Source organism: Arachis ipaensis, chromosome B03 (assembly GCF_000816755.2).
Source record: "Arachis ipaensis cultivar K30076 chromosome B03, Araip1.1, whole genome shotgun sequence".
NCBI classification, from domain to species: Eukaryota; Viridiplantae; Streptophyta; class Magnoliopsida; order Fabales; family Fabaceae; genus Arachis; species Arachis ipaensis.
In genome coordinates, this window is record NC_029787.2 from 58774072 (window position 1) to 58798037 (window position 23966).

The following is a 23966-nucleotide window of genomic DNA, read 5'->3' on the forward strand; positions in this document are numbered from 1 at the left end:
ATTTAACCAAAGCCAAAAGGGAAAATTCTAAATTAAATTGAAGACGTCATAAATAGAATAAAGCAATCATAAATCTGAAACACATCAAATTATGTTTAAACATAAATTCAAATCTAACATGCAAAAGTTCATAAAGTAAATTGAGAAAATAAATAAAAGGAACGTTGGACCTGAGAAGAAGTTGAAGTCCTAAATCCTTTAAGAGGAATCCTAATCCTAAAACCTAAGAGAGAGGAGAGAACCTCTCTCTCTAAAAACTACATCTAAAACTAAAAGTTATGAATTATGAGCTGATGATTGTGAATGGATGCATTCTCCCACTTTATAGCCTCTAATATGTGTTTTCTGGGCCGAGAACTGGGTTAGAAACAACCCAGAATTCACTGGTTTCGAATTCAAACACGCTGGTTTTTTCGTCACTGCGATGCGTCCGCGTAGATCACGCGTTCGCGTCACTTATTGTCAGGGCAACTATGGCAAATGATATATCAAATCGAAGCCCGGGATCTTAGCTTTTCAACGCAACTGAAACCGCATCATTTGGACCTCTGTAGCTAAAGTTATAGCCATTTGAGTGCGAAGAGGTCAGGCTGACAGCTTTGCAGTTCCTTCAACTTCTTGTATTCCTTCCATTTTTGCATGCTTCCTTTCCATTCTCTAAGCCATTCCTGCCCTATAAACTCTGAAATCACTTAACACCCATATCAAGGCATCTAATGGTAATAAGAGCGGATTAATATTAGCAAATTAAGACCAAAGAAGCATGTTTTCAGTCATAGCACAAAATGAGGAAGGAAAATATAAAACCATGCAATTTATATGAATAAGTGAGTAAGGAGTTGATAAAAATCACTCAATTGAGCACAAGATAAACCATAAAATAGTGGTTTATCAACCTTCCCACACTTAAACATTAGCATGTCCTCATGTTAAGCTCAAGAGAAACTATAAAGGGGTAAAGAGGAATGGTAGAGTGTATGAAATGCAACCTATGAATGCAACTACATGCTAAGATGTTTCTACCTTACTGGTAGTGTATATCACTCTAACTCTCTCAAGTGTCTAGGGTAATTCACTCTACTCTTCTCTAGTCATGCTTTCTAAACTTTGTTCTTCATCTAACCAATCAACAAATATTTAGTATACCAATGCAATCATCATGAGGTCTTTTCAACGTTGTAATGGGGCTGAGGTAAAGGTAAGGATACATGTATGGCCAAGTGAGCTATAATATGATTCTTTGACTAACCTAAGCTCTCACCTAATATACATATACTCTATATACTGTTAAATTCATGCCTAGCTACCCATAATTCCCACTTTGTATGATTCTCATACTCATGTACCAAATTTTTTATATTTCTTTACTTTTATCACATGTGCATTGATCTTTTTATTAACTTAGCACTGGGGTAATTTTGTCCCCTTATTTATTTATTGAATTTTTTTTGAATCATAAAAGCAAACATAACTTATCAATGTACATGGATTTTTAATTTTTTTCTAGTTTTACATGAGTAGGTTCCCAAATTCCCAATATTCAAATAAATTAGAAACATGATACATTCCCTTATTAACACATGTTCCCATAATTTTCCCACACTTAGTTGATGCATAATCTCTATCTTAAGCTAACCAAAGATTTAATTGGGGTGATTACTTGTTTTTCTGCTTAAGGCTAGTGATGCGGTAAAATATAGAAAGGGTAGGCTTATTTGGGATAAGTGAGTAAAAATTCAAATAATAGCCTCAATCATATGCAAGCATGTAAATACACTAAATAGTGGACATATAGAATGGAACAAAGCAAAGATTGCAATCATAGGGAAGAAAACACACAGGAATAAAAATTTCTGGTTAAATAATGTAACCATATAAATAAGCTCAAAATCTCACAGATTGTGTGTTCTTGGCTATAATTCATGTTTCAAATACAACTTCAAACAAGTTTTAACATAAAAAAATTTTCAATTTAAATTAGTGAAATTTTTCAAAAATAGAGTCCTAAAAAGAAATTTATTACTTTAACCAAGTAGTGACTAAATGCATAAAATCAAACAAATATGCAATCAAATATGCAAATGCAGCAATTAACAAAGAAAATAAAATATTGGTGTTGAGAAGAAATTAACTAAACCATGGAGATTGGTATCGACCTCCCCACACTTAAAGATTGCACCGTCCTCGGTGCATGCTAAGATGTGCAAGTGGACGGGTTGCTTCAACTGACGCTTTTCTCAGTAAGAAATGTGCATAGGAACTTGTTTGTCTCTCCCATGTAAACGTCTTTCGGTTCTCTTCCTGGTGGCCATCCTGAAAGAAAAAGAGAAGAAAAGTAACCCAAAACAAAGTTAAAAAAACAAATAAAACATGGGTTGGTTAATGAGAAATAATGAGGGTCTCAATTACATGGTAGCTACTATTACCTAACCAGAATAACACAAGTCACTAAGCACCCAAAATAATTCAAGAGAAGATGCAACAGTTAAATAAGAAAATTAACACCAAAGGAAAAATAATTAATTTAGAAAAGAAAATAAAAATATGCACAAAATTAAGATGCAATGAATGAAATATGCAAATAATTTAAGTAAAATAAAATGAAAGATAAGAAGAATGAGAAGGGAAAGAAGGGAAGAAGAAGTAACTAAGAAAGGAGGGGGAAAAATTAAGATTGGGGAAGAAAAGATAAGATTTTTGGCGCTGATTTGGATAACTTGTGCGGCGCAGGCGACGCGGACGCGTGAGTGACACGGTCGGGTGGTATGCGAGAAGGTCAGGGGACGCGGACGCGTGGGTCATGCGATTACGTGGCCTGAATTGTGCGATTGGCACGAGTGCAGCCTCGCGTTCACGCAACTCTCTGTTAGAAACTCATTTTGCCAAATTTTAGGGTGACGCAGTCGCGTGGTTGACGCGATCGCGTGAATGGCCTTTCTTTTACAAATGACGAGAACGCGTGGGGCACGCGTTCGCGTGGTAGGGCTTGTGCTTCTAGTATGGTTCCAGCCGCACTCCAGCACAACTTTTGGCCATGCACCCTTTCTTACGTCGAATTTCAGGTCACGCGTCCGCGTGGGTGACGCGGACGCGTGGGAGGCATTTTTCGTAAATGACGCGGACGCGTCAACAACGCGGTTGCGTGGATCAATTTGTGCCAAAGGCACGCCTCCAGCCACACTCTCGCGTGACTCTCTGTTCACTTTTCTTTGCTTCCTAATACACTTGTGACGCGGACGCGTCAGCGACGCTTAAGCGTCGCGTGCATTTTTTTTATGCATGAAAAATGCAGAATGCAATGCTAATATGAATGTTATGCAAAACTCTAGGATCAATACAATAAAATAAATAAAACTAAATAAAAATGAATAAGGAACGATCATACCATGGTGGGTTGTCTCCCACCTAGCACTTTTAGTTAGAGTCATTAAGTTGGACATTGGTGAGTCCTTTGTTATGGTGGCTTGTGCTTGAACTCATCTAGGAATCTCCACCAATGTTTGTGATTCCAATGGCCTCCGGGATCCCAAATCTTGTTTCTACACCCGTCTTCAAGTTGATTATCATGATTCCATCTGGGTGGTTCAGCCTTAGAATTCTCACTGAAGCGTCCAAACAACTTCCCAGACCCATTCAATTGAGCTCTACACCAACCTTTGCGTTTAAACTTAAAGCTTCCAACCATAATGAACCTTGCAGGACAATTTTTACCACTGACCATCTTCCTCTTACTCTTAATGCCACAAAGAGCTCTAAGTTGACCATCCGTCTCCAGTAGCCCATATTCAAGTGGGAAGGTAAAGGTCAAGGGTAGGAATTTTACCCACTTGAACGTTGTGTTGGACGGTAGTGGCCTTGGGAGAGGTCTCTCTAATGAACTTGCAAGCTCCACTCCCTTGTGCTCTTCTCTAACAACTTCCACCTCCTTGTAAGCTTCTTCCATTTCAACCTCTTCCTCTTGGTAGCTATCTTCCAATTCAATCTCCTCTTCACTGCTTTCCAAGGGCATGGGAGGTTGTGCTTCTTCTTCTTAAATCTCCATCTCTTGATCGACCTCTTCCAAGTCCTTAACCATGACATGCCTTGGAGGTTGTACACCCTCCTCAACATCAAATGCAACCGTCTTGGAAGGAGGCTCTATGTCTTGACTTTCCCATGGAGGTTCAGCATCTCTCAGGTCTTCAACCACTTCTTCCTCTTCAATAATTACTGCTTTGTCCAGTAGTTTTAATATAAAATTGTACTCATCCTTGATGATTTTCTTTCCATGACAACTCCTTTCAACTATTCTTTCATCTTCAAGGGTCTCTCTTATCTCCACATTTTGGGCCTCCTCTTGCTCTAAGACAAAATCAGACTCCTCCTTGATATCTTCCTTCACTAATTCTTCAACCACTCCTTCGACTTCAATGGTCTTTACTACCTTCACCTTTAGGGCCTCCTCTAGCTCCTTATGAAGTCTGGATTCGCGAAGATGATCCCTTCTCTCTTGTTCCATGTCAATAGCATCATTGGGATCATGTTGCTCTTAGATTGATGGATGTGGGTGCTCTTCCATGGATGGTGGTGATGGGATGGAGAGATCATTCTGTGGTTGAAAAGGAAGTGCACTAGAGCTTGAGGGTTGATTGTTGAAGGTATTTGGTGGTCCGATTTGGGCGACGAGAGCTTGTATATTAGAGTTTAGATCGGTAAGTGCTTTCTCCATGGAGGTTTGGGGTGGATAGGAGGGTTCATTTGTTGGGTGGAAGGGTTCATGGTAGGAAGGTGGTTCATCTTGATAATGATCAGGAGATGGTGTATATTGAGGTCGTGGTTCATGAGAGCAGTTGTGTTGGAATGGGGGTGGTTCTGTGTATGGTTCATTTGGCTCATAAGGTGGTTGGTATGGTGGATACGAGTTAGAGTCATATGGAGGTGAATGGTGGAAAGGGGCTTGTGAGTATGGTGGTCCAAAGTCATGTTGAGGAAAGGTTCATAGGCATATAGTGGTGGTTGTTGATAGTCCATTGGCGGTGGTTGTTGCCATGAGGGTTGATCAAATCCTTGTGGCTCCTCCCATCTTTAATTGTTCCAACCTTGATGCCTGTTCTCATTGTAATTTCTTCTTCCTGCAACATAATTGTAATCAGACTCATAGCGATGGGGGTGAGAACTCATAATAGCAAATAAAAATTAAAAACGAAAATAAAAACAAATTTAAATTAAAAGGTTATTGAAATTTAAATTTTGAATTTGAAAATTAAATTTTTAATTTTAAATTTTGAAATTTGAATTTTAAAATTTGAAATTTGAAATTGAAATTTGAATTTTAAATTTTGAAATTTGAATTTTTGAAAAAGTCAACAATATAAGATAAAGATTTGAAAAAGATTTAAATTTTGAAAAGGTTTGATTTTTAAAGTTTTAAATTTAAAATTTTAAATTTGGATTTTGAATTTTGGAATTTAAATATTGAAATTTGAAATTTGATTTTTGAAATAAGATAAGATAAGATTTTGAAAAAGATATAATTTTTTTTTTTGATTTTCGAAAAAAAATCAATTAAAATAAAGAGCAATAACCTCTTAATTTACGAAAAAGAAAAAATAAAAACAAATAAACAAGCAAAAAGTAAATATTTACAGTAACCAATAATAAGGTATACGTTTGCAGTTCCTGATGACAAGTCATCTTAGCCAAGTTTCACTAGCCTTTTTCTTTTTCTCAACCAAATCATGATTCGCTTGACTAAATCAACCACTAAGCTAAAATTGCTCAATCCTTCAATCCCTGTGGGATCGACTTCTCTCCCGTGAGTTATTATTACTTGATGCGACCCGGTGCACTTGCCGGTTAGTTTTGGGTGTTTTGGAGAAATTTGTTTTTCCACAAAAATATCCATAAAGTTTTTGGCGCCGTTGCCGGGGATTGAAATAGATTGACAACGATTAAGTGAAGTGGAGATCTAGATCAAGCACTTTTTCTTTTCTGTTTCTTTAACTTTTAACTAACACGCTCACTGCTTGAATTTTTGCCTAAGCTAACTAATATTTCACTTCAGCCATGGATTGAAGTCTTATTGCTTTTCTGGTATTGTGTGATTCTTGTGTTTTGCTTGTATGTCAGATGCAAGAAGAGAGATCCCTACCTTTCATGAAACTGACGAAAAAATCCTCCGAAGGCTAAGAAGAGAAGCAAGAGAAAAAAATGTTGCTGGAGAGGAAGAATCAGATGAAGAATACCATGAATTGGAGGAACACTCAACAAATCCAACAAATCCACCAGTGAGAATGGCCAACAACAATGGTCAACCCCAGAGGAGAGTCTTGGCTTCATATACATTTGCTAATCCAAGGCATTGTGGGAGTAGCATCCTTACCCCAAATGTCGATGCAAATAACTTTGAATTGAAGTCCCAACTCATCACCTTGGTGAAGAACAACTGTTCTTATGGGGGAGGCCCCTTGGAAGATCCAAACCAGCACCTATCCACCTTCCTGAGGATATGTAACACAGTGAAGACCAATGGTGTACATCCTGACAGTTACAAATTGTTGTTGTTTCCATTTTCCCTGAGGGACAAAGCTACTCAATGGTTGGAGTCATTTCCAAGAGAAAGCATTAACAATTGGGAGGATCTAGTAGCAGCAAATTCAGCAACAATTTGATCAAATGGCCAAGAGGATTGATAGTCTCCAAGTTGCAGCAATCAACACAAGCCAATCATCAACCAAATGGGGGCAAAATGAAGAAAACCAAGAAGATCAGCAGCAGGAACAACCTCAATATGTGCATAACCAAAGCTCCGGCCAAAATGAAGTCTATGGTGACACCTACAATCCATCCTGGAAGAACCATCCAAACATAAGATGGGGAGATAACCACACTCAAAACCAGCAACCATGGCAACGAAATTCAAACCAAAACAACTCAAGAAACAACCAAAACCACAACCAGCAAAACACTAACCCCAATCCATATAGAAAACCCCAAAATAACCACCCAAATTCTAGCTACTGTCCACCCAATAACCAAACCACTAACCAAAACACCTACCATCAACCTTCAACACCCCACAACCAGCCACTAACATCACAAGACACTCAAAGGATCTCCAACTTGGAGATATCGATGGAAAAGATGATGAAGCACCAAGAGACAATGATGGAGAAACTCATGAAAAATCAAGAGATGGCAAGACAAGATCAAGAAGCAGCAAGAAAAGATCAAGCCACAACAAGCAAAAACCAAGAAGCTTCAATCAGAAATCTCGAGAGGCATATGGAACAAATGGCTAAACGAATTACAGATGCATCCCCTAGTGCCACTCAAGACCACCCAAGGGACAAAGGAAAAGCTACAAAGTGGGAGGAGTGCAAAGCAATCATAGTGGAAAGTGAGAAGAAAGCCATCAATCAAGAAGAACACAACAGAGAAGTTCCACAAGAAGAGACAGTAGAGAGAAGTGAAGAGGATCAGAAAATCAAGAATGCAAAAAGCTCAAAGAGAGATAAGGACACCCTTGAAACACAACTACAAGAAAAGAAGGAAAAGGTGAAGCCACATATCCCCAAACTTCCATACCCTCAGAGGTTCAAAAAAGAGAATGAGGATAAGCAATGCTCAAAGTTCCTGGACATATTCAAGACCCTCAGCATCAATATTCCTTTCTTAGAAGCACTTGAACAGATGCCAGTGTATGCCAAATTTATGAAGGAAGTGCTGACAAAGAAAAAATCCCTAAAAGAAGGACAAATTATTGAGATGACAATGGAATGTAGTGCTATTCTCCAAAGAGAGTTACCAGAGAAGAAAGATGATCCTGGGAGTTTTTATATACCTTGCACCATAGGAGACATAACAATTGAAAAGTCATTCTGTGACCTTGGTGCAAGCATAAACTTGATGCCTTTGTCTCTAATGAGAAAACTTCGAATTTGTGAGCTGAAATCCACACGAATACTCCTTCAAATAGCTGACAAATCCATCCAGCAAGCAGTTGGAGTTGTAGAGAATGTACTAGTAAAAGTGGGGAAATTCCTTTTTCCAGCTGATTTTGTCATCCTGGATATGGAGGAGGACCCTAACACTCCCATCATTCTGGGGAGGCCTTTCCTGGCTATGGGCAGAGCATTGATAGATGTTGAGAAAGGGAAATTATTGCTAAGAGTGCATGATGAGCACCTAGCATTCCATGTTTTTAAAACCTTGCATGAGCCAATTCAAGAAAAAGATTCTATGAAGGATAAGGCCACAGATCAAAGTTTGAAGGAGGTAGTCAATGAGTTAGCTCCAAGACTTCCAAATCCATGCTTGAAAGCGGTAGAGATGGTGCAACAAGCCAAAGAAATCAAGGAGGAACTAGATCCAAAACCTCCAGATGAGAAATTCAACATCTCAGATAAGGAACCACCAAGGCAGGGAGTATCTCTTGAGAAAGAAAAGAAGAAGAGACCAAGAGGGTGGAGAAATAAGAAGATCCCTACTGAAGGCTTTTCACCAGGGGATAAAGTAGTGTTAAACACCCAACCAATGAAGGTGCCCCCACAATCATCTGAATACTACACTGTGAACCGGGTCCTTTCACTTGAACACCTAGAGATCATCAAAAAGGAGACCAGAAGGAAGTTCACAGTAAAAGGAGAAAAGCTGAGGCACTATGATTTTCAACCCCCATGATCTAAGGGGATCGATGTCAAGCTAATGACAATAAAGAAGCGCTTGTTGGGAGGCAACCCAACTTGAGGTAGTTTTCTTTTCATAGCCTTTTCAATAAAAATGTTGAATAATTGGTATGCATTGCAAGGAGCTAAGTTTGGTGTTGCACACCAAAACAATTTAAGGGAGAATGAAGGATTCTAAGTTTGGTGTTCCACCAAAATCTCATTTAAAAGCATACTCTCACCTCCTGCATAATGCTAGCTCCAAGCAATCAGACAAATTATTCAACCATTTAATTGCTTTTAGTTTTGGTTCCATAACCTTTAGCAAGGCCAAAAGAATTCATAAATGTACAACCTGTTGCATTAGAGACAGTGGCAAGGAATTAAGTTTGGTGTTCCCAAACCAAATTAAATCCAAAAGCCACACTCAATTCATGCATACTAACCAGTCACCTAAGGGCTTGAGAAGCAAGCAACTTTTGAGAATTGTGCAGGGAACTAACCACCATTTGAGGACATTATGCATCATAACTCAAAAGGGGCACAACAGAAGGAAGGACAAAAGAACTGCAAACCGATAGGTTGTATCTATACTTAACTTTTGCTGTTGAGAAAGGCTTTGATTTATGTCTTGCTGAAGTGTTCATCTAGCACAAGTATAATCTATCTTTTTGCAATAAATAAGCTAGTCTAAGTGTGTGCTTGTGTGTTTACTTTCACTTAACAAAAAGCATGCTTTGTCCCCTGCATATTTAATTCAATAAAAGAAATGTTTGAATGTGAAGTAAGATAGTTCTCTGTTAGATAGAAGTACAATAAAAGTAAGTAGTGGTATGTATGTGTGATTGTATGATAGCTCACTTTTAGTGAATAAGAGAATTAGGATGTCTCTTTCTAAGTAGAAAGTGGCTACTGTCTATGAATCTCAATCAAATAAAAGTCCTTGGTTAAAAAGAAAAACAAACAGAGAAAAGAAAAAGCCAAAAATTGGCAATAGAATAAAAGAAAAAAAGAAGTAAAGCTAGACACCAATAGCTTGAACCTTAGAATATATGCTTGTGGTGTCTTTGTACTAGGATCTGCTTGGATTATTAAGTTCTTTGGAGTGCATCAACACTCGGTGACTTGGGTTAAATAACCCGGGATCATCAGCTGAAAGTCCACTATCAAGAGCAACCTAACTACAAGGCATTTAGTAACCCAAAGAGGTGCTGGGCATCAATATTTTAAGAAGGAATGTGAGCCAAGTGTCTGTAGTGAATAATGTGTCAAGGAATAAATGAACTTGTTACACATGACTCTCAAATAAAGCTTACAAAAAGTAATAGCCAAGGACAAAGGAATAATGAGAAGTCTTAGTAGTGTGTTACTTGAAGCTTGAAGGAGACTTTCTAGGCCTAATTTGGCATCACAAAATCAACACCCTGGAGGACAAAAGCTTGCGCCAACGTTTGCCTCAAACTTTTTGGCAAACGTTGGCATCACAAAATCAACACCCTGGAGGACAAAAGCTTGCGCCAACGTTTGCCTCAAACTTTTTGGCAAACGTTGGCGCCATTAGCAACACACCCTGGAGAGAAAAAGTTTGCGCCAACGTTTGCCTCAAACTTTTTGGCAAACGTTGGCGCCACATATATGCACTAGGGGGCCAACGTTTGAGAAAAAGTTTGACCCCAAACTTTGGCTCAAACGTTGGTAACAGCAAGAATGGGGCAGCTGATGTAAAAAGTTTGAGTAAAAGTTTGCCTCAAACTTTTACTCAACCTTTTACTCAAGCTTTTAAGATTCACAATCTGGTTCACATTGGTTCTCTCTCCAACTCCAAGAGCAATCAACCAAGGCCTCTATCAACCCAATTCCATCAAGAGCAAAGGCCCAATTCAAGTCTTGAAGACTATTTGAAGAAAGTGTATAAATAGATTAGGATTTAAGTTTCTAGGGAGCTTTCCTTTAGTTTTCGTAGGTAGTTTTCGGAGAGCCTTTGGTGTTGAGTAATTTTGAGTTTCTCAGTCTCGGGGAAGGAGAATTGAATTCCCTTCCTCTTAGTTTTCTTGCTTTCAATTTCAATTACATTTGCTTTGATCTTGGGTTGGAGAATTGAAGGAATTCTGTTTCAATCTCATCCTGAGATATCTCTGTTTACTTACTACACAATTGAATTTCAGTTTCTGTTGATTGCTTCTTCTTCTACTTTCTCTACAATTTACATTTCCTTTGCAATTGCTCTTGTTGGATCTAGGAAGGCATTGAGATCTAGACTTGGTTATCTAGTCTCTTGAGTCCTGAGATCTGGATTCCCATTCTCAATTTCTCTGTTTACTGCTTTTCAAGCTCTTTTATATTTCTGTTTTAGATCCGATTCAACCCAAGGCATCTTCTACTCTTCTGTGTGTTGAATTTTACTTTTCCTTGTTTAATTTCAGCAAATCCAATTCCCAATCCCCTTTACAATTCAAGCCATTTACATTTCTTGCACTTTAAGATTCTGCAGTTTACATTTCTTGCATTCTAAGTTTCTGCCATTTAATTTCTTGTTCTTTAAGATTCAATACTCTAATTCCTGTTCTATTTAATTTCATGCAAATTTCCCATTCCCTTTACTTTCTGTGCAATTTAAATTTTGTTAATCACAAATCTCTCAACCAAATCATGATTCGCTTGACTAAATCAACCACTAAGCTAAAATTGCTCAATCCTTCAATCCCTGTGGGATTGACCTCACTCCCGTGAGTTATTATTACTTGATGCGACTCGGTGCACTTGCCGGTTAGTTTTGGGTGTTTTGGAGAAATTTGTTTTTCCACAAAAATATCCATCAATTCCCCGGCAACAACGCCATTTGGAAAGAGCGGAAGATTAACGGTTTAGAATTCAGAATAAATTCTCGTTGTAAGTATAGTTTCTAAACCATGCAACCATCCTTTCTTACAAACGTTTTGGTTGTCACAAGTAACAAACCCAATAAAATTGATAACTGAGTATTTAAACCTCGGGTCGTCTTCTCAAGAAACTGCAGGGAGGTGTTCTTATTATTGGTTATGAGTTTTGTAAATTGGGGGTTTTGAAAGTGAGGAACAAGTAATTTAAATGACTGTAAAATAAACTCTTGGCAAGGTATGAAAACTGAAATTCCTATCCTAGTTATCCTTATCAGTGGTGATGATAATTGGGTTTTAATCCCACTTAGTTAACCTTTACTAAAGCAAAGGAAGGTCAAGTGGACTAATTAGTTTGATCCTCAGGTCCTAGCCAATTCCTAAGAAAGGACTAAAGTTATTGGAATCCAATTCAATTAGCAAAAATAACAATTATCAATCACAATGAGTTTGATTATCAAGAGTCTCCAATTGATCAATTCAGGCCAAAAGGGAAAAATCTAAATTATTTATATAAATAGAGGAAAGCAATCATAATTCTGAAATACCTCTAGTTGCACTAATAAAGATATCAAATGTAACATGGAAGAGTTCCTAAATTAAATTAGAAAAATAAATAAAAGGAATATTGAACCTGGTAATTGAGCAGAAATTGTAACTTGAAATAATAAAAAGTCCTAAATCCTTTAAGAGGAATCCTAATCCTAAAACCTAAGATAGAGGAGAGAACCTCTCTCTCTAAAAACTACATCTAAAACTAAAAATTATGAATTATGAGCTGATGATTGTGAATGGATGTATTCTTCCACTTTATAGCCTCTAATCTGTGTTTTCTAGACCGAGAACTGGGTTAGAAACAACCCAGAATTCGCTGGTTTCGAATTCAAACACGCTGGATTTTTCGCCACTGCGATGCATCCGTGTAGATCATGCGTTCGCATCACTTATCGTCAGGGAAACTATGGCAAATTATATATCAAATCGGAGCTCCGAATGTTAGCTTTCCAACGCAACTGGAACTGCATCATCTGGACCTTTATAGCTAAAGTTATAGCCGTTTGAGTACGAAGAGGTCAGGCTGACAGCTTTGTAGTTCCTACAAACTTCTTATATTCCTTCCATTTTTGCATGCTTTCTTTCCATCTTCTAAGCCATTCCTGCCCTATAAACTCTGAAATCACTTAACACCCATATCAAGGCATCTAATGGTAATAAGAGAGGATTAATAGTAGCAAATTAAGACCAAAGAAGCATGTTTTCAATCATAGCACAAAATCAAGAAGGAAAATATAAAACCATGCAATTTATATGAATAAGTGAGTAAGGAGTTGATAAAATCACTTAATTGAGCACAAGATAAACTATAAAATAGTGGTTTATCTCTGGGCCGAGAACTGGGTTAGAAACAACCCAGAATTCGCTGGTTTCGAATTCAAACACGCTGGTGTTTTCGCCACTGCGACGCATCCGCGTAGATCACGCATTCGCATCACTTATCATCAGGGCAACTATGATATATTATATATCAAATCGAAGCCCCGGACGTTAGCTTTCCAACACAACTGGAACCGCATCATTTGGACCTCTGTAGCTAAAGTTATAGCTGTTTGAGTGCGAAGAGGTCAGGTTGACAACTTTGCAGTTCCTTCAACTTCTTGTATTCCTTCCATTTTTGCATGCTTCCTTTCCATCCTCTAAACCATTCCTGCCCTATAAACTCTGAAATCACTTAACACCCATATCAAGGCATCTAATGGTAATAAGAGAGGATTAATATTAGCAAATTAAGACCAAAGAAGCTTGTTTTCAATCATAGCATAAAATCAGGAAGGAAAATATAAAACCATGCAATTTATATGAATAAGTGAGTAAGGAGTTGATAAAAATCACTCAATTGAGCACAATATAAACCATAAAATAGTGGTTTATCAGTGATGCAAGTGACTTTGCAATTGGTGCTGTATTGGGGCAGAAGAAAGACAAACTGCATCATGTTATATACTATGCTAGCAAGGTGTTGAATGAAGCACAGAAAAATTATACCACCACTGAGAAAGAGCTCTTGGCAATTCTATATGCATTTGATAAATTTAGAAAATACTTGATTGGTTCAAAGGTTATAGTATATACTGATCATGCTGCTCTCAAGTATCTCATATCTAAACAGGATTCAAAGCCAAGACTTATTAGGTGGGTGTTGCTGCTACAAGAATTTGACATTAAAGTGAAAGATAGGAAAGGAAATGAGAACCAAGTGGCAGACCATTTGTCAAGACTATCACAAGAAGCTAACCAAGATCCACATTCAGTGAATGAAAGCTTTCTAGATGAACACCTTTTACAAATCCAACAAGCTCCTTGGTTTGCAGACATTGCAAACTACAAGGTTGGAAGGAAGATTCCCCAAGAGTTCACCAAGCAACAAGTGAAGAAACTACTCAATGAGGCCAAGAAATTTTTGTGGGATGAACCATTCTTATTCAGGGGGTGTCCAGATGGAATGATTAGGAAATGTGTTCCTGAGAGTGAGATGAGAGACATACTATGGCATTGTCATGGTTCAGCTTATGGTGGACATTTTGGGCTAGAAAGAACAGCAGCCAAAGTACTCCAAAGTGGATTTTATTGGCCAACCATATTCAAGGATGCTAGAGAGTTCGTTCATCAATGCAATGAGTGCCAAAGAGCTGGAGGATTAACAAGAAGGAATGAGATGCCTCAGAACTACATCTTGGAGGTAGAAGAACTCTTTGATCTTTGGGGAATAGACTTTATGGGCCCTTTTCCACCTTCATATTCTTTCAAATACATACTTGTAGCAATAGAGTATGTCTCAAAGTGGGTGGAAGCCATGGCAACAACCACATGTGATGCACAAATTGTCCTTCAATTCCTCAAGAAGCACATCTTTACTAGATATGGAGTGCCTAAGGGTCTTGTCAGTGATGGTGGTAGTCATTTTTGCAATAAACAGATGGAGAAACTACTTCACAAATATTGAGTGATGCATAAAGTAGCCACACCATATCACCCGCAGACCAATGGCCAAGTAGACCTTGCAAACAGGCAGTTGAAGAGGATTTTGGAGAAAACAGTGGGGAACACAAGAAAAGATTGAACCAGAAAATTAGAAGATGCTCTCTGGGCATATAGAACAGCATTCAAAACTCCCGTTGGAAAGTCTCATTTTCAGTTGTTATATGGCAAATCTTGTCACCTTCCTATAAAGCTTGAGCATAAAGCTTTCTAGGCCACTTAACTCCTCAACCTTGATTCTCAGGCAGCAGGAGAGAAGAGTCTATTGCAATTAAATGATTTGGATGACTTTAGACTGGAAGCTTATGAGAATGCTAAGACATACAAGGAAAAAGCCAAGAGGTGGCATGACAAAAGGATCTCAAAGAAGGAGTTCAAACCAGGACAGCAAGTACTCTTGTATAACTCCAGGCTCAAATGTTTCCCTGGAAAACTCAAGTCTAAATGGACTGGTCCCTACTTGGTGACAAAGGTTCTACCTTATGAAGCCTTGAACTCCTAGATGAGCAACAAAGAGCAATTTCACAGCAAACGGTCACAGGACAAAGCATTATTTAGGAGGCCCTTGAGACAAAGAGAAGGAGAGTCAGAAATTAAGTTGAGCAAGAATGAAGGATGTCAAGCTAGTGACATTAAAAGAGCGCTTGTTGGGAGGCAACCCAACTAGCGGTAGCTTTCTTTTCCTAAACTATTTCAATAAAAAGGTTAAGTAGATTTATCTGTATTGCAAGGAGCTAAGTTTGGTGTTGCACACCAAAATAATTTAAGGGTGAATGAAGGATGCTAAGTTTGGTGTTCCACTAAAAAGCTCATTTAAAAACACATTTCAACCCTCTGCATAAATGGTTACTAACTCCAAGCAATCAGTGAAATCACTAAACCATTGTTTGTCTTCTAGTTTTTAGTTTTATTACTTTTAGCAAAAGCACATGGTTTCATGTAACTGGTGCATCATAGACAGTAGCAAGGGACTAAATTTGGTGTTCCCTCACCAAAGTAAGTTTAAGAAATTGCAATAATTCCTGCATGCTAACCATTTTCCTAAATGCTTGGAAAAATAAGCAACTTCTAATAATTATGCAGAAAAAAAACACTCAGCCTCTTAAAAGAATCATCACCAAGGGAAATGCAAAAGTACAAGATGATGATGACAAAAGGAAAGCTGTAAGACACTCCTGAGAGGTTGTATTGTCACAAAATTCACTCAGCTTTGAAATGTTTTGAATGAGAAGTCGCTGTTTACCTTGATGTTTAGTTCAAATAATGCAAATTTTGATGTCTGCACTAGTTTAAATGCTTTGTCTTTATCACTCATCTGCATTAAATTCATGTCTTGTTTCCCTTTCTGCATCAATAAGAGAAAATGTTTAAAATAGAAAGTAATTGTCTAATGTGGTAGGAATTAGAATGAAATTCAGTGGTGGTAATAGCTTGATTTGATGATAAGCTCAACAATAAAAGTTGTAGAATAGAATATCTCTTGTAGTATAAATTTAGTTGCTGTTATAAAACCTTCAATTAATGAACATCCCTGGAAAATGAAGAAAAGTGAGAAAGAAAAAAAAGAAGAAAAGAAAAGCCAAGGATTGGCAACAAAAATAAAAGAAACAAACAATAAGGCTAGACACCAATAGCTTAGACCTTAGGACATATGCCTGTGGTGCTTCTTGTACTAGGATATGCTTGGACAATTAGGTTCTGAGGAGTCTTTTAAAACTTGGTAACTTGGATTAACTAATCCGAGATTACCAACCGAAATTCCATTATCAAGAGCAACCTAGTTACAAAGCACTTAATGATCTAAAGAGGTGCTGGGCATCAATGTTCCTAAGAAGAATTGTGAGCCAAGTATCTGTAGTGAAGAAGTGTTGAGAAAAATTGAGCCAAAAGGCTGTTGTAACACTTGACACTGAGCTACCATTGAAAAATAAGCTTTCTAAGCAAAAGAAAGAAGGAAAAAGCTAACAGGGATTAATCAAAGAGCAAGGTATTATAATAGCAACTCTAGTGAATCATCAAAGAGGCATTTCTTATCTATCAGCAAAGAATAAGTGAGCTGCATCTGTCTGCATAAAATCCCATAATCTTAATTCAATTACCTGCTAAATAAGGATATATGCTTCTCTATTTCATTTCATTTCTGCTCATGTTTAGTGCTTGCTTGGGGACAAGTGATGAGCGGATAATTTATACACTTTTTGGCATTGTTTTTAGTATATTTTAGTTAGTTTTTATTATATTTTTTATTAGTTTTTAAATAAAAATTAAATTTCTTGACTTTACTATGAGTTTGTGTGTTTTTCTTTGATTTCAGGTATTTTCTGGCTGAAATTGAGGGACCTGAGCAAAAATCTGATTCAGAGGCTGAAAAATAACTGCAGATGCTGTTGGATTCTGACCTCCCTGCACTCGAAGTGGATTTTCTGAAGCTACAAAAGCCCAATTGGCACGCTCTCAATTGCGTTGGAAAGTAGACATCCTGAGATTTCCAGCAATATATAATAGTCCATACTTTGCCTGAGATTTGATGGCCCAAATTGGCGTTCCAATTTAGTAAAAAAATTCTGGCGTCAAAACGCCAGAACTGGCATAAAAGCTGGAGTTAAACGCCCAAACTGGCACAAAAGCTGGGGTTTAACTCCAAGAAAAGTCTCTACACATGAAAGCTTCAATGCTCAGCCCAAGCACACACCAAGTGGGCCCGGAAGAAGATTTCTGCATTAATTACTTATTTCTGTAACCCTAGGCTACTAGTTTTCTATAAATAGGACCTTTTGCTATTGAATTTTCATACTTTGATAGACCTTTTCACGTTTGGGGGTTGGCCTCATGGCCATGCCTAGACCATTTTGTTCTTATGTATTTTCAACGGTGGAGTTTCTACACCCCATAGATTAAGGTGTGGAGCTCTGCTGTTCCTCATGAATTAATGCAAAGTACTATTGTTTTTCTATTCAACTCAATTATATTTCTTCTCCAAGATATTCATTCACACTCAAGAACATGATGAATGTGATGATTATGTGACACTCATCACCATTCTCACCTATGAATGCGTGCCTGATAACCACTTCTATTCTACATGCAATCAAGCTTGAATGTGTATCTCTTGGGTTTCTAATCTAAGATTAGAACCTTCGTGGTATAGGCTAGAATTATTGGTGGCCATTCCTGAGATCCAGAAAGTCTAAACCTTGTTTGTTGTATTCCAAGTAGGATCTGGGAAGGGATGACTATGACGAGCTTCAAACTCGCGAGTGTTGGGCGTATTAGTGACAGATGCAAAAGTATCAATGGATCCTATTCCAACATGATCGAGAACCGATAGATGATTAGTCGTGCGGTGACAGCGCATTTGGACCATTTTCACTGAGAGGACGGGAAGTAGCCATTGACAATGGTGATGCCCAACATAAAGCTTGCCATGGAAGGGAGTATGAATGATTGGAAGAAGGCAATAGGAAAGCAGAAGTTTAGGAGGAACAAAGCATCTTCATATGCTTATCTGAAATTCCTACCAATGAATTACATAAGTATCTCTATCCTATTTTATGTTTTATTCATCTTTTAATTATCAATTCTCCATAACCATTTGAATCTGCTTGACTGAGATTTACAGGATGACCATAGCTTGCTTCAAGCCGACAATCTCCGTGGGATCGACCCTTACTCACGTAAGGTTTATTACTTGGACGACCTAGTGCACTTGCTGGTTAGTTGTGCGGAGTTGTGATAAAGATTTGAGATTACAATTGTGCTTACCAAGTTGTTGGCACCATTGATGATCACAATTTCGTGCACCAACAAGCAAGGTTTAAGTTTGGCGTTGTGATGACAAGTCATCTTATGCTAGTTTTACAAGCATTTTTCACTTGTTTCATTAGGTTTTATGCACTTTCTTGCACAATAAGTAAGTGATTGGAGTGGATTTTCATTATTATTTTAAATCAATCAACCATCATTTATTTTACACAAAATCATAGGGTTTATGCTAGAATTAATTGATTTCATTAATGATGCAAAGACCTTGTGAATTTGGTGATACTTTGATTGGTTATTTGTTTGCTTGTAGGTGAAGAAATGAGAAAGAAAGGGAAGAAATCAGGGAAGCGTTGTATTCACAAAGAGAACGCTACACTCAGCAATATTTTGGCTAAGCGTTCATTAGCAAGGTGAATGCCATGTTCATTAAGTGAACGTTTTCGGGAAAATTGGGCTTGGAAGCAAGGATTGTTGGCCAACCAAGAGGGAGCGCTCAAAGGAATGAATACAGAGTTCAATAAGTGAACGCCCAAGGAAGAAAAGTGCACCAAGGAAGGCTCAGCAAAAGGGTAGCATTCAAAAAGTGAACGCCACATTCACTAAGTGAACATTTTCGTAGATTGCTGGCCAAGGAAGGAAGGCGCACATCAAAGCTCCCTAAGGAGCGTTCAAAAAGCAAACGTAGCGCTCAACCAAGGGATAGGAAGACAGCGCTCAATGAGAGAACGCAGCGTTCAAAAGGTGAACGCTAGAGGCAACAATGCGCGCATCCAAGGAAGCACCAAATGTAGCGCTCAAAATTTGAGCGCAGCGTTCAAATAGTGAACGCTAGAGGATTGGCGCATGTGAAGGGAGCACCGAAGGAGAAGTGAACGCCAAGTTCACTAATTGAACTGAACGCTCCACTGGAGCTACACCCTTAACCCATTTTCAAACAATTGCCAATTCGGATCCAACCATTTCTCATTCAAGGCCAAAATAAAAAGCCCATTCCATTGTGCTTACTGACGAGAATAGAAAGTGTATAAATAGGAACAAATTTGATTTGAAGAAGGACCTTTTGCTCATTTTTAGTTTTCTCACCTTGAATTTTCATTTTGAATTTTGGAATTGGGATTAGATCTAGTTTTCTTTCTGTTTGTTCTTTCTTCTGCAACTTCTACTTTCTGTTTTGGGATTTTGAATTTAGATTGAAGGATTCCATTGAAATTCTTCATCTGAGGATCATCTTCTACTTTTCTCTTGATAGTTCTAAGAATTGAAAAGTTGGATCTGAACTTCCTTTTTTGTTTTCATTTAATTTCTTCTACAATTTCTTATTTTCTGTTTGATCAAAAGAGCAATTGAGATCTAGATCTGCTTTCTATTATTGTTACTCTTATGCAAATGTTAATTTCTCTTTAGGATTTCAGAGTGGATCTAAGTTTCCTTGCTGTTTTGCTTCTTCTGCAAAATTTCATTTCTGTTTTAGTTCTTCTGTAAATCTCTTCATCTCATAGTTTTCTGATTTACTTCAATTTACATTTTCTAGTGGAATCGCTTTTCCCTCATCAGAAGCAAATAAGACAATTAGGCAATTAGCAAGTAATGATGTAGTCAATTAGGCAATCCAGACAAATCACATATAATGCATATGATGCATGCCTATCCTAGAGGCTGATGAGTCTCATCTGTTGATTATAAATCCAGCCCGACAACTCCTGGTAGTTAACCATTGGACTGTCCCTCTGTCGCGCATCCCCAACTCGAGTTATCTCATAACATAAACATAATATATAATCCAACACCCTCACTGCTGTATATTTACGGGGGCGAGCTCATCCGGAACTTTCACAATGTCTGGTCACACTTACGACATAGTGTAACAACCCTGATTTTCGAGTACATGAGATCTTTTCTGAAAGTACGGATTTCTCCAGAAGATCAGTAAAGGGAACACCTCTGCTATATCATCAAGCATCTCAATCCTCATTATCATTATGTCATCCTTAAGCTAGAACCTCCTTTGAGGCAAGCTTGATAATGTAATCGCGAAGAACCTAGTTTTTGAACCGTATCGGTTGGCAATTTTGATTCTGATTTTCGTAAATAGTCTCTATTTGACGAACCGGACTCGATTCATGAGAGGAGAGAGATAATAGTATAATATTATCATTATATTAGTATTATAAAATGCTTGAATGATATTATAAGGTTACTTGGTCTGTTTTTGTTAAAAACAGAAAATCGGTTTAACCGAGTTTACGGTTTACTGGTGCAGTTTAGCACCAGCACTCTCTGATGAATTTAGCAATGATAAGGCCTCATTATACATGTTCTATTCTCATAATAAATATTTTACTAGTGTCATTTATTCTAGTAGCTCAGAAAATAATTTTTAGAGATGTTTCTACGAGTGTTCCGGTACACCTAGTTTTAGTAGTTGTACACCAGAGATATTTTAATATTATTTTAATCCACCTCCAAGCGAACCAATCACAACTCACCTTACACCCCAAGACCTCCAAGGCTGTCTCATTTCATCATTTTGGCCAAAAATAACAAGAGAGAAAAGAGAGAAACTTTCATGAACACTTAATCTTCAAAGCTTGATTTCTTCTGAACTAAAACTCAAATCAAAACTCCGATTTCACCAAAATGATCCTCTCTTCTTCCTCTACATAACCATGTAACTTATCAAGGATGGAAATAAGGTGAGATGGCTGTCTCCCTCCCATTTCAATTCGGTTTTCAAGGAAAACCATGCAAAACATGTGTTTTCTTGAAGTTCTTCCTTAGGAATCATGCTTAACTTGACTTGAGGGCCAAGAAACGTGAATTTACAGCAAGTCTAAGGTGAGATATCTCTTCCTAACATACTGAGTGAGATTTGGTCAGTTGAGAGTTTTTGGATTTAAAGTTGTTCTTGATGTGATTTAGGAGGAAAAAGTGCTTAAGGACCACATGAAAATTTAACCGAATTAGGAGCAGCAAAACCAGGTAGGGATCGACGAATTTAATCTTGATTGATTGTGTTTGAGTTGTGTGATTATGATATGGTTTGGCTGTGCTTGAAATTGATTGTTTGTATGAGTAATTCTTGTTGAAATTTTGGGGAAAATTTGATGAAATTTGATGAAATTCAAGCTATGAATATGTGTTCTTGTGGCTGCTGGAAAATGAAACCCTAGAGCTTAAATTGAGGTTCAATTTGTGTTAAAATCGTGTAGAAAAGATGGGGTTTTAGTGGCTGGAAATTTATTTTGAATTATGGTAAAAATCGGTTGCTGAAAAGACTGAAAAACGGGTAAAAACAAAGAAAGAATCTGAAGAATTTATGAAGAACACGAAGAACACTTTGAGTGTGGTGAAGAACAATGAAGAACACCTTTTTGATCCATAAAAGGGCAACAAAGTAAATATTTTGGTGTTTGGGGGGTTATTTTGTAATTTCCAAAAGTTAGGGTGGTAAAAATAGAAATATTAAAAGTTAGCTTTAAATACATACGTTAAGCAGAGAAATCAGAGCAGAGTAGAAAAACACAGAAAACAGAGTAACCAGAGTAAAGTAAAGAGATAAAGAGAAAAAGAGTAATATAGACACAGATGAAAAGAGTAATCAGAGAAGAGAAAAGAGATACAGAGAACAGAGTAATTAAAACAGAGTAAAGAGATACAGAGAAAAGAGAAACCAGAACAGAGTAAAGAGATATAAAGAAAAGAGTAATATAATAAAGAGCTATAGTTATATATATTAGTTGCTTGAAGCAACCCAGAGCTATATAGGGAAACTAAGTTACCTACAGCTATTTTCCGCTTCCGCAGAGCAGAGCAGAGTATATATATATATTCCTGCAGTAAGCAGAGGCTGTCTCAAATGAGCGGCTACTATTATATGCACATTTATTTAGGAACGAAAAATCGTATCCGGGAAATCGGGATTACTCGTGACCGGATAAATGTTGGGATTGCGGGCATCCAACCGACACATGAGCTCATGGCCTGCGCTAGGGCTAGACATGGATCATTCTTGTCTGCGCATCATTCTCTGTTGCATTCCTTTCTGTGTGTGATCTACTTCTTTATGTTTGTCTGCTCGTATGCTATTTCTGTGCTTTATTTTCTTGTATTCTTTTGTTTGTGTTCTGCTTTCTGTTCTCTCTACTTTCTCTTTCTATCTTTATTTTCTGTTTACTGCTTCGCTATATTATGTTATTCGTCTACTAATCGACCCCAAATAAATGAACGTAACTAATAAAGCTGGCCCTACTAAGAACTCCCCAGTTCTTACCCCTTCTCTCTCCCTTTCCCCTTCAGATGGAAGTAAGAGTTCCTTTCCGTAGTTCACTGACGATTGTACGCAAAAAGGGATTCCACTCTAGGCAGTCTTCTGAGTCTAGGGTGAATATCGTTCTCTGATTATGTTTATTAATCCAAACGTTTTCAGGAAAAAAAAAGTACCTCACTAACTAACTACACTTTTAACAACGAATCAGGCTTATATAATAAATAATAGATAATAATTAGGATGACAAATTGGTAGCACTCGATTTCTGGTATGTCCTAGGGGTACTGAAAATTGGGTCGTTACAATTTGGTATCAGAGCAGTTCGTTCCCAGTAGAGCCTGGAGAGTGGACTGACTATGCTTCATTGCATACTCTGTTGTGTGTCTCATGCATATAGGATATCCCAGTGATATATGTTGCATGATTGTCTTTGTGCTTTCATTTTAGGAATGTTCACACTTGACTTGAAGTGTTAAGACTGATCACCTTAACAATGATTGTTTGGTGTGAACAAGACTACAATGGGTTCACGGAGACGAGACGTACGGGAAGGAATTCCTAATGTTAACTACGAGAGGGAACAGGAAACGTTTATGGCTACCATGAATAACGTGGCTGAAGTAGTGCGTGAAGCTGCTGTAGCAGCGGCTAGGGCTGTTGAACGTCTCGAAGTGAGAAATGGGAACGAGAATGAATACGGAGAAGATAATGGGAATGATGAGAATAACTTAGGGCATCCTAAAAGACCTATGACCTTTGCGACCTTTCTGAAGGTTAATCCGCCTAAGTTTAAGGGTACACTCATTGCGACTGACGCTGATAACTGGTTTTGAGGTATTGAACGATCACTGAGAGCGCAGCATGTTCCGGAAGGACAACACGTGGAGTTTGCTACTTATATGCTCGAGGGAGAAGCTGAGTACTGGTGGCAGGGGATACAGCGACTGCTACAACGTAATGAAGGTGACTGATGAGCGGATATTTTATATGCTTTTTGGGGTTAATTTCACATAGATTTTAGTATATTTTAGTTAGTTTTTAGTTTATTCTCATTAGTTTCTAGGCAAAATTCATATTTCTGGACTTTACTATGAGTTTGTGTATTTTTTTGTAATTTCAGGTATTTTCTGGCTGAAATTGAGGGAGCTGAGCAAAAATTTTATTTAGGCTGAAAAAGGACTGCTGATGTTGTTGGATTCTGACCTCTCTGCACTCAAAATGGAATTTCTGGAGCTACAGGAGTCCAAATGGCACGCTTCTAATTGCGTTGGAAAGTAGACATCCAGGGCTTTTCAGCAATATATAATAGTCCATACTTTGCTCAAGGATAAATGACGTAAACTGGCGTTCAACGCCAGTTTCATGCTGCTGTCTGGCGTC